The 11,369-nt window shown below is 45.3% G+C and overlaps 1 long non-coding RNA gene across 1 annotated transcript; it reads left to right on the forward strand.

Annotated features, from left to right (window-relative positions):
• Positions 1 to 7,661: 7,661 nt before the first annotated feature.
• LOC115540745 (uncharacterized) lies at positions 7,662 to 11,021 on the forward strand. Its single transcript, XR_003976223.1, has 2 exons — positions 7,662 to 10,730; positions 10,881 to 11,021. It is a non-coding gene; the product is annotated as an uncharacterized LOC115540745 (long non-coding RNA).
• The last annotated feature ends 348 nt before the right edge of the window (positions 11,022 to 11,369 follow it).

The following is an 11,369-nucleotide window of genomic DNA, read 5'->3' on the forward strand; positions in this document are numbered from 1 at the left end:
TTTCAACAGGTGGGCGTGATCGAGGTCAGGGTGGTGCAGGTCCAGGAGAACAGGGTGGTGCAGGTCCTGGAGAACAGGGTGGTGCAGGTCAAAGGAGCGCCAGTGGAGCTCAAATGCTTTGAGGTGTGCGGTGGGACGGGACAGACGGCATCGACTGTGTGGGACCGGCTGATCCTATCGGTGCAGGTGGGGAAGTGCTACTCTTTTCAGGCTTTGAGCACCAGGAAGGACGCTAACCGGACAGTGTTTACCACCACACCCTCCTCAGTCGTCACCGTCATTGCGGGTATTGGGCAGCCATCTTCCCTTCTTTGGATGGCCGTGAAGGCTAAGGAGACTCTGCGTGGGCTGGTGTCTGCGGTCAACATCATTGCGAAGCCCAGGTGCCCGAGATGCCACACCGGCCAGGACAACCTGGGTGTGAAGCTGTCCACTCACCACTGTGAGCGCTGCTCCATGCTCCAGCGCACAGCCTCGTACTTGGTGACGTACTCTGGTAAGCTAATTGTGGTAGCAAGAGATGGGGAGGAGTGCTCCATGGTCCTGACCAACTCAGCGGTGTCTGAGTTTGTCAGGGATCAAGTACTATTAACTTCTGCCCATGATGCTCAAGCCCTGGAGGAGATAATAATTGCAATGCCTGAGCTGGAGGTGACATTCAGTTCTGAAGGGCTGTTTGAGCGCTTGGCTCCTCCTGCTGTTGCTGAGGCCACAGTTCACAGCGGCCAGGGCGATGTCCCAGATGCGGAGGAGGCGTCGACCTCCTATGTAAGGGACTCTGAGGCTGTGCCTCATGTGGATGATGAGGGCCTGGCAGAATTGTTTGACGAGCATTGACGTTAACCTTTGTTGCGTTTTTCAATTTTGGCACTTGTGTTTACTTTTCATGTGTTTTCTATTAATATTTTACTGTTGTATAATAAAGTTTGTTTTGATTTAAGCAATTGTTTTGTCTTAAAAAGGGAATTGGTCAGTTAGACTAAGCTGTGCAGGTAATGGTAAAGTCTTTATGGTCTAAATATTGAATTTACAGGAAGCCTTTCTTTCTCATGGCGGTGTAAAACACACACACAAGTAAATGGGCATAGACAAATCAAAATATTTTCCTATATATCGCAAGCAATTCTACATGCAATGCAAAATTTGAGCAAGGGCAGCAAACTGAGCCTGCATTCTTTGTCATTGCCATGGCTAATTGGCATGGGCCACATAAAATGAATTAAAATCATTCATTAAGCAGGCTTTTTATTCTATCTGGCTTAGAATAAATACTATCCTACTTTTAAAGATTAGATTGCAGGGAAATAGTGAGTGCAAAGATTGTTAAGTAAGTTAAAAGAAAGGTAAAAGGATCACGATTTAGTTCAAGAGAATACCTACCTAACTTTAGGCTTTTGAGCCACTGAGATGTACTGGTAGGGACGAAAGATGTCAATGATTTAGAAAATAGATCCCATTTATGTTCAGCTACAGGTAGCTTGCTTGAAAATAAGTTGCCAACATGAACGAAGGGTATGGATAGCAATAATGCTGTATCAGCAGTGGCGGGCCGTACTATTATGCAAACGAGCCCCGGGCCCCATAGAAGGTTTTTGGGGCCCCCAAAATGCCCCAATGCATATATTTTGTCCCCATATTTATTATCTTTATAAAAATCTCTTCACAATAGTAGCATCAGGATTTCTAATTACTTATGTTTTGATGATCTTTCCGTGTGCACCCCCCTTCAGTCGAGAAGCCCCTGACTGCAGCCCGCAGACGGAGCCCACATGGAGGGGGCGGGCACTCAGTCCACATGGAGGGGGCTGGCGGAGTGCCCCCTCCATCAAGCTAGCAGTATCGTCAAAATACTCATAGCTGGAAACAGCTATCAGTATTATATATATCAGTATTATATATATCAGTATATTCAGCATCATAAGGTTGAGTGATAGTCATGTCATACACCGTTTGAAAGCTTAGAATCTCAGGAATGTCAACCAATGTCAACCATTCGGTGGAATAAATATGTTTAGTGAATATCGATCCAATATATCCTAGTGTCTTAGGTCAAAATAGCCCCCCTCACCCTCCCCCACCCTTGGTGCATTCTTACTTTATCATCGTTGTGGATATCCTTAGCAATGAGTTGATATTTCATGTTGGGCCTTGAAATGTTCATAAGAGTCCACAGAAATCGAATATCAATATTATTTTAGTCTAATTACATTGTGTATATGCACAAGCCATCTTATACAAAGCAGCCGATAATTATTATTTCAGAAATAAACCATCTGATTCTACCTTCTATTAAAACATGTGTACTCCACACTACAGGGTGCACCCAGGCAAGGTTTTTCCAACAACTGTGGGGTGTTTGTGTTGATGGTAAGAAAATGGCTATTCAGTATATTATGAATATGTCATATTGGGGCAACTGGGGTGGTATTTCTTCTTTTCAAAAATAAATGGAGTTGTTTTTATTTTTATAAACATAAATATAAACCACCTCTCTTAATTTACAGTACGCAATGTAGATTGTCATGGATGGAAGGTGGGACTTTGTTGAGGTATGTTTACATAAGGGTATCATCACTAGTGGAGGCAAGGTTTTTTTGTCACTCTTGATTTGTATTTGTTAACCCATTTGACTATTGTTTCTTTCGTCAGACAAACATGAAGAAAATACGGCGATGGTGGTGCCTTGTTCTTTTGAAGAACTTCCCCATGCCGTAAGTGTCTTAGATTGGGTTTAACGTTTCCTTTACAGTTCTGAAATAATTTGCTTCACTAACAAACTCTGGCCCAAGCTGCTGTGTCTTGGGCAGGTGCACACATATTCTTGTGGATGACCCAGCACTCTGGCCCGAGGGCCGCAGATTCACAAAAGCATACTATTACATAGTTATGAAAAATGGTGAGAGGGTGAACAGGTCTTGGTTATGTCATGACCCGGCTCAATGGCGATGACAAAAACGGGAGAGACGGTGCATTTACCAATAGAAAACGAAGGTTTATTTCCCTACACCACATAACTTAACAAAACCGCCAACTTAAACCCCAAAAGGTGTGGACGCCTGCAAGGAGGGCCAATGAGTAGCGCCCACAACAAGCAATCAGCTGCTCTTATATTCTGCTGGAGCACAGGTCCCAGGTGCAATCTGCCTTCCAATGTCCTTCTTCATGACAATAGTTACAGCTTCTACTGGTGGCTTTTCTACAGCAACGTCTTCCTTTCCAGCGGTTTTGGAGATTTGTGCTCCAATGCTTTTGGTTCAACAAAGGAACCCAACCGATGAAATGAATGAACAAAGACCGCAAGCTTCTTTCCAAAATTCAAGACAAACGCCGAACCCTCCTCCCGATATCGAAGGACGAGAAATAACTGGGCGACCAAACTTTGAACACGAAACGCACAATTTCTTGTCAGATGCAACAATATGCAATGGAAGTAGTGCAAATTCTTTCGATTTTTTTTCGCATGCAAGATTTGTAAGTGGAGAAATTGCCCCCGCCGCAAATGAGATGCGGAGTACAACGCCCAAGTCACAAATGCAAACACCAATGAGCAGTCTGGAAGCAGAGCAATCCCCCCCCCAAACCACCCCTAGAATCAAGCAAAACACACATTTATGCCCGAACAGGACCAGCAAGACAGCGAAGTATCCCCGTGCGCACTAAGAGGATCCCAGTTTGGAGTTTCCCCGCTATCTAAACATCAACCCCCTACCTAAAATCCCGGCTAGTCTTCATGCAGCGGGCAGTGGCGGGTACTTACGCACTAGAGACCGCTGACCCGGGAAAGCGACTAGCAAGCCAGCAACTCCCCCGAAATCACAGACATGCTCCCAAGACAATGCTTTAACCACTATGCCGCCACAACACTACCACGAACCCCGCAACGAACCCAAAGGGGAACGCCGCTATGCCTACCCAGTGATGTTGCTAGGTACGCGTCCTGCGTCCCTGACGCATTAAAATCTGAAAGGACGCACTAAACTCACTATCCATGCGTCCCGGGGACGCATCTCATTTTCCCCATGAAAAACGATACTGTGATTAAACACGAGTTGTTTAATGTTCACAATGTAACTGGGCAAAGAAACCTTCTTGTGAGCAGATCGGACAAGCGCTGTTTCAACCCTCTGCGCATCTACTCGGCGCAGACGTGATCCCCTGTACAAAGTATCGCGACATGCTAATTTAGCCGATACCAAAACAACTAGCTTGTCACCGCTGATTTCATTTCAACAATTAAAAATACGAACTTCATAGTAAATAAACCCACGTTTCCACTGCTCGATGCTGTGCTCATTCGTGTCGAATGAGCAAATCAAACAGGATTTTTTTGCAATCCTTCTGATTGAATATATGTACATTTATGACAAAATCGTGAGGACTAGGCTTGTGACACACACACACACACAAATGTGGCGCTCACGCGGTAATAGCTCATTTGCGCCACCTAGTTATCATTATGTGCAAATTCACAGCCTCTCATTAAAATGACTTAGGGGTCATTTGACCCCTCTTGCGGCGCTCGAAGTAAGTAAAAATGGCCCGGCGTTTCTAGCGTTAAACATGAACGGTTGAGTACTCCAGCTCTAACCATATCATACCACCATCAAGGAGTTTAACACTATTAATTTAATTGAAGAAATAGAATAATAATAAAAAAGAAACACATTTTTTAAACTGGGGAGTCGGGACCCATTGAATTTCTCAGGGACCCACCCAACTCGCCACCTGTGGGTCCCGGGGACTCACTACATTGAAAACCTATCAACATCACTGCCTACCAGGGAAAACGTTTCTCACCCTGATCCGTCAGCCCACATGCACCATGAACTCTCCCCTTAATTACTGAAAAAACTCACAAAATTAGCAACAACCGTTTTACCCTCAAGGCAAACTAACAAAGGCAAAACAAAATCTACACTCAACTATTGCGCATACCGAATGGACGAGCCCCCATTTGTCATGACCCGGCTCAATTGCGATGACAAAAACGGGAGAGACGGTGCATTTACCAATAGAAAACGAAGGTTTATTTCCCTACACCACATAACTTAACAAAACCGCCAACTAAAACCCCAAAAGGTGTGGACGCCTGCAAGGAGGGCCAATGAGTAGCGCCCACAACAAGCAATCAGCTGCTCTTATATTCGGCTGGAGCACCGGTCCCAGGTGCAATCTGCCTTCCAATGTCCTTCGTGACAATAGTTACAGCTTCTACTGGTGGCTTTTCTACAGCAACGTCTTCCTTTCCAGCGGTTTTGGAGATTTGTGCTCCCATGCTTTTGGTTCAACAAAGGAACCCAACCGATGAAATGAATGAACAAAGACCGCAAGCTTCCTTCCAAAATTCAAGACAAACGCCGAACCCTCCTCCCGATATCGAAGGACGAGAAATAACTGGGCGACCAAACTTTGAACACGAAACGCACAATTTCTTGTCAGATGCAACAATATGCAATGGAAGTAGTGCAAATTCTTTCGATTTTTTTTCGCCTGCAATATTTGTAAGTGGAGAAATTGCCCCCGCCGCAAATGAGATGTGGAGTACAACGCCCAAGTCACAAATGCAAACACCAATGAGCAGTCTGGAAGCAGAGCAATCCCCCCCCCAAAACCACCCCTAGAATCAAGCAAAACACACATTTATGCCCGAACAGGACCAGCAAGACAGCGAAGTATCCCCGTGCGCACTAAGAGGATCCCAGTTTGGAGTTTCCCCGCTATCTAAACATCAACCCCCTACCTAAACTCCCGGCTAGTCTTCATGCAGCGGGCAGTGGCGGGTACTTACGCACTAGAGACCGCTGACCCGGGAAAGCGACTAGCAAGCCAGCAACTCCCCCGAAATCATGGACATGCTCCCAAGACAATGCTTTAACCACTGTGCCGCCACAACACTACCACGAACCCCGCAACGAACCCAAAGGGGAACGCCGCTATGCCTGTTGTGTTTTCTGTGGAGGTCTGCCGTTTGTGTAGTTTTGTTGTTTCTTATTTACTTAGTTGAGTTGTTGATGAACGTCTGAGGCTCGGCAGCCCAATGGTGTAGTGCCTCTTTAAGAGAACGGTGTGCTGTGGGTCCATGTGACCGGTGTTCGCCCAATAAGAAGGTGGCGCAAAAGTTGTATTATTGCCACATAACTGACACGGTGTGCAGCCACTTGGTAAGCTCCTTTGAATTCTTGTCTTCTTGTCTGCTTTCTTGATGTCAAATCATGTTGCCTGCTATGTCGTCTAATGATTTCGCAATAGCACTATGCGCCGGTAGATCCCAGTACGTTGCTAATAGCCAAAGTTAAAACTATATAAACATTTCAAATACATAAATCCATTTGGAATTGTAACGTCGCTGTCCCATCTGTGTCCATCCATGTTTGTATTTGTTTTGTGAACGTCGATTAAATGAATCGCAGGGACCGGCATTTGTGCTGTACTTCCTGGGTTGCCGCGGGGCATTCTGGCAGTTGTAGTTTCCTATTGCGGGATTTGAATAGGATTTGAATATGGCGCATGGGTGACGTTTGAAACGTGTACATTAATGATTGTTAATTATTATTATTGTTGTATATTGGTATTTTGATGAATGCAGGTGATGTTTGTGTAATGCACATGAGAAGTGTAACATTGCATTCCTTACCTTTCAGATTTATTACCTGCTTTCCCTTTGTTAAAGAATAAACAAACAAAAGTGGAATACCGAGTAATATTCTTTGTACACCGGGTTACCCCTTCCGTGGGGAGAAAACGGAACAATGCCTACCAGGGAAAACGCTGCACCGCACTAAGATCTACACGCTGAGGACAACACTTGTCAACCGGCTTTTTGGTACTGGCATAAATTAAGTGAGCGACCCTGATGCTCACCCTGATCCGTCAGCCCACATGCACCATGAACTCTCCCTTTAATTACTGAAAAAACTCACAAAATGAGCAACAACCGTTTTACCCTCAAGGCAAACTAACAAAGGCAAAACTAAATCTACACTCAACTATTGCGCAAACCGAATGGACGAGCCCCCATTTGTCATGACCCGGCTCAATGGCGATGACAAAAACGGGAGAGACGGTGCATTTACCAATAGAAAACGAAGGTTTATTTCCCTACACCACATAACTTAACAAAACCGCCAACTTAAACCCCAAAAGGTGTGGACGCCTGCAAGGAGGGCCAATGAGTAGCGCCCACAACAAGCAATCAGCTGCTCTTATATTCGGCTGGAGCACCGGCCCCAGGTGCTCCAGATCCAGCTGATGGCATCAGCTGATCACCTTGAGGAAGGTAAGTAGTCAACAAGTAGGCGGGGTCGTCACAGTTAGTCTACAGTGAAAGTGCAGACCGCAATTTTTGCTTTTGTTGTTGCCTTTTTGGAAAACAAAATCAACTGAGTGAGGAAGGATTTAAAGACTGGAATAACCTTGCAATGCATCTAATCAACCATGAATGGTCTGAAGAGCACAGGAAAAATACTGATAGCTGGAAACGGCCATCAGTAGGTTTCGAGTAGTGGTTTCCCGAAGGTCACTGCAGATAGCTGCTGTGAGCTACTGGAAACCCTCAGGTAATGATGGCATAAGGTTTAACAGTCAGTGTAATGTGTCAACATAACTACTCTTATTGTTTTATATGTTATTCTCAATTTGTAAATAGATAATAAACAGTTGCATGAAAGAAGGATAGTGACTTTTGTTCATCCCTTGTATGGAGTATCTCATGCGATATAAGGTACATTAGACCGATAGATGCAGGGGCCCACAAATGACTGTTCGCCTGGAGCCCACAAAGGGCTAAGTTCGCCACTGTGCATCAGGCTAAACGGATTAGTGTTATTTAGCCTGTCGAAAGGCCGATGGGCCACAGGTTAAGCCAAACTGTATTTTGTGTTTATGTCTGGTCTGTGACCAACTTATTATATTAATTTCATTCTATGTTTAAACACTGGTAATTTTGGCCCCCTGTGTGTCTGAGTAAATCGCCACCGGTAGAGCTCATGGGACCTATGAGATCAAAAAATATGAATGTGCTCAGTAGTCACTTTGTTAAATTACTCATTTTGATAGCTCCTTTTATACAATTGCATATCTTTTCAGCAGGTGAAGTAAAAGTTCAAATCAGTGTCAGCCTTAAATAAGCACTGCTTACGTAGCCTTTTTTATTGTTGTAGGGGGATAGAGGTGGAAGTGGTACTCTGGAGGGAGGCCAACCTCACACAGTTAGAGGTTGGCCTCCTTATAAGAGTTACCCATGCGCGGCGAAAAGGAGCAACTGGGGACTGAGCCTCCATTCAACAGGGCACACTTGAGTGGAAGTGAGTCAATGACAATAGGCTATACATTGTATTGATTGTAAAGCATTTAGGTGTAAATTTTTTATTCTGCATCCAACAGGCGCGTCCAAGCAAAAACAAATATATTAATTTCCTGTAGGTTATCAATGGAGACAAGGAGGTCCAGGTCATGAGGTTGGCCTCCCTATGAGCGCGATGCATATGCGGGCCAGGAGGAGCAGCTAGGGTCTCTCCTCCAGTCAACGAGACACGCTCGTTTGTCCAGGTCGTAGAGTTCAGGACCCTCCCAGACAGGGAGAAGGAGGTCCTGGACCCCTTTGACATTGATACGTTAAAACAATGTTAACGAGACCTCTAACAGTCGCATACATCACTGTCCCTGTTAAGATTGTGACTTTAATAGAGCAAAAGAGGGTCCAGGAGAGGCAAATGACAGCAAAGGATGCATTGGCTGGCACCACAAATACTAACGTCGTCGCTGGGGTGTCGGATGGGAAAAGGGCAACTAAATTCTTTGTATTTGAAGAATTGGCAAAGGGGATAGAGAAGGTCGAGCAATTACGGGGACATCACAGTGATGCTCACAAGACATCAGACAGAGTCGCCTACATCACTGCCCCTGTACAAGTCCCCGCCCACCTGGAGGCAGAGGCCCGGGACTTGGTATGTCCCGGGTCAATGCTAATCAGTCTGTCGTAGCTTGGCATCTCCCAGGGAGGCAACTTCAAACCATTAGAGGTTGGCCTCCCTATATAAGAGTTACACATATGCGGCCCAGAAGGAGCAGCTAGGGTCTCTCCTCCAGTCAACGAGACACACTTGTTTGTCCAGGTCGTAGGGTTCAGGACCCTCCCAGACGGGGAGAGGGGGTCTATTTTATGTATCAAAGAAAGATATTGGGATTATTAAAAGGCATGAAGCACTGAACCATGCACAAAAAGGTTAAAATCAAGCAGTTACCAAACAAGTATTAACTATATATACTTTACATCAGGGCTTCAACATCAAATCAATTGTTAAATTGGTGTTGGCAATGAATTTCATTATCCATCCATTAAATGATTTGGTGAGATGTTTTTCACAATGGTCACTCATAGCCAGAGCACTTAAAATGTACACCAGCAGCAGGTGGGTGGGGTGGGGTGCCACTTTAGACGCCACACCGTCTCACTGATGGGCTGATGCATGCTCCTAGAAATGCAATTCCTGAAGGTATTGATTGGTATTGTTACTTTGTAGAATTTGAATATTTATTACGCTCAGTAATAACGATTGATTCAGCAAAGCATAGTGTCCTACTCCCACCTCCCAACATCCTGCACAACTGGAGTTGTCTGGCTTTTTTAAAATCCAACAAATATCTCCATAGTCTTTTTCTCTAAATAACTCATGTCTTGGGCTACTTTCAGGTTTGTTTCACGCTGTTCATCTGTTGTTTCAGCACACCACACTTGACCATTGGCTGTATTTTCAGAAAATGTCTTTCAACAAGAGGACCAATGAGAGGCTAGACTCGATCAAAGTGATGCTCACAAGACATCAGACAGTCGCCTACATCACTGCCCCTGTACAAGTCCCCGCCCACCTGGAGGCAGAGGCCCGGGACTTGGTATGTCCCGGGTCAATGCTAATCAGTCTGTCGTAGCTTGGTATCTCCCGGGAGGCCAACCTCACAGTTGGCCTCCCTATAAGCGCTATGCATATGCGGGCCACAAGGACTGTTCATCTGTTCTGTTTCAGCACACCACACTTAGCCAATGGTTGTATAACGCGTCACTACGTAGCGTTCATAGCTATGTTGACAAGCAAACCACACACAAAACCGCCCACATTCCTATGCGGAGAACAGCCCGATCTGGCAACACAGACCTTGTCATCATCTCTGTAGCCGGCTGAGTCAAACACGCTATGATATTTGCTTCGTTCATCACCAGCCAAATTGGCTGGCGACTTTACAATCTTACACGCAAAAGTTATTTTCTACCTGCATCTGGTGGGTTGGCAGGTGTTAATTTTAAGCTCTTGCTATGAGTGACCATTGTGACTGTGTGCGTGGTTCAGTGTGTTGGTAACTGTGCTTTGTGTGTTGGTAACTGCTTCGTGTCTTTTAATACTGCTGCCTCAGCACTACACTTCCAGACGGTCTGTCCAAAGGCTGCATCCCACATGGCCGGTGGAACTACGTGCTCTTTAGCACAGGGGTCCAGGACCTCCTTGTCCCCGTCTGGGAGGGTCCTGAACCCCACGGCCTGGACCCCCTTGGGGGAGGGGGGAATTAATTTGGCCTTTTCAAATTGAAATAATAAATGGAAAGGCATGGCTTGGACAATCTCTCCAAAGGCTAATGCCTCCTTTGCTGTCATTTAATAACTGGAGGAGAGACCCTAGCTGCTCCTTCTGGCCCGCATATGCATGGCGCTTATAGGGAGGCCAACCTCTAGCTGTGAGGTTTGCCTCCCGGGAGATACCAAGGCCCGGGTCTCTGCCTCCAGGGCGTACACAAACAAGCGTGTCTTGTTGACTGGAGGAGAGTCCATAGCTGCTACTTTGGCCCGCATATGCATGGCGCTTATAGGGAGGCCAACCTCTAGCTGTGAGGTTGGCCTCCCGGGAGATACCAAGGCCCGGGTCTCTGCCTCCAGGTGGGGGCGGGGACTTGTACAGGGTCAGTGATGCATGTTTCTGTTGTATGTTGTTTCATGTTTTGTTGGTTTTAATAAATCCAGTTTTCTGACTAAACTGAAGTGTTTATTGATGTGTTGATATGAATCGTAAATGGTATATCCTCTGGATTCATTGCATGTTTGTGGCTATAATATCAACCCTGTAATGCAAAGACAGGCTTCAAACATGCTTTCAGGAAAACCTGGGCTGTCATGAGTATTTGTGCTGCGGTGATATCGTTTGAAAGTAAAAACTTATGATGGGACAACAAAGTCAAACGGAAATTGAATCTCACAATTATATATTGTTACCAAAACAAAGTTGGTGCTTTTTGGCTTAAACTCAAAGTACAAATCTACCCATACTATATACAGTATAACTACACAAAACAGCGTACAATGTACAGTATATTATACTTTCATA

This window comes from Gadus morhua, chromosome 3 (assembly GCF_902167405.1).
Source record: "Gadus morhua chromosome 3, gadMor3.0, whole genome shotgun sequence".
Lineage (NCBI taxonomy): Eukaryota > Metazoa > Chordata > Actinopteri > Gadiformes > Gadidae > Gadus > Gadus morhua.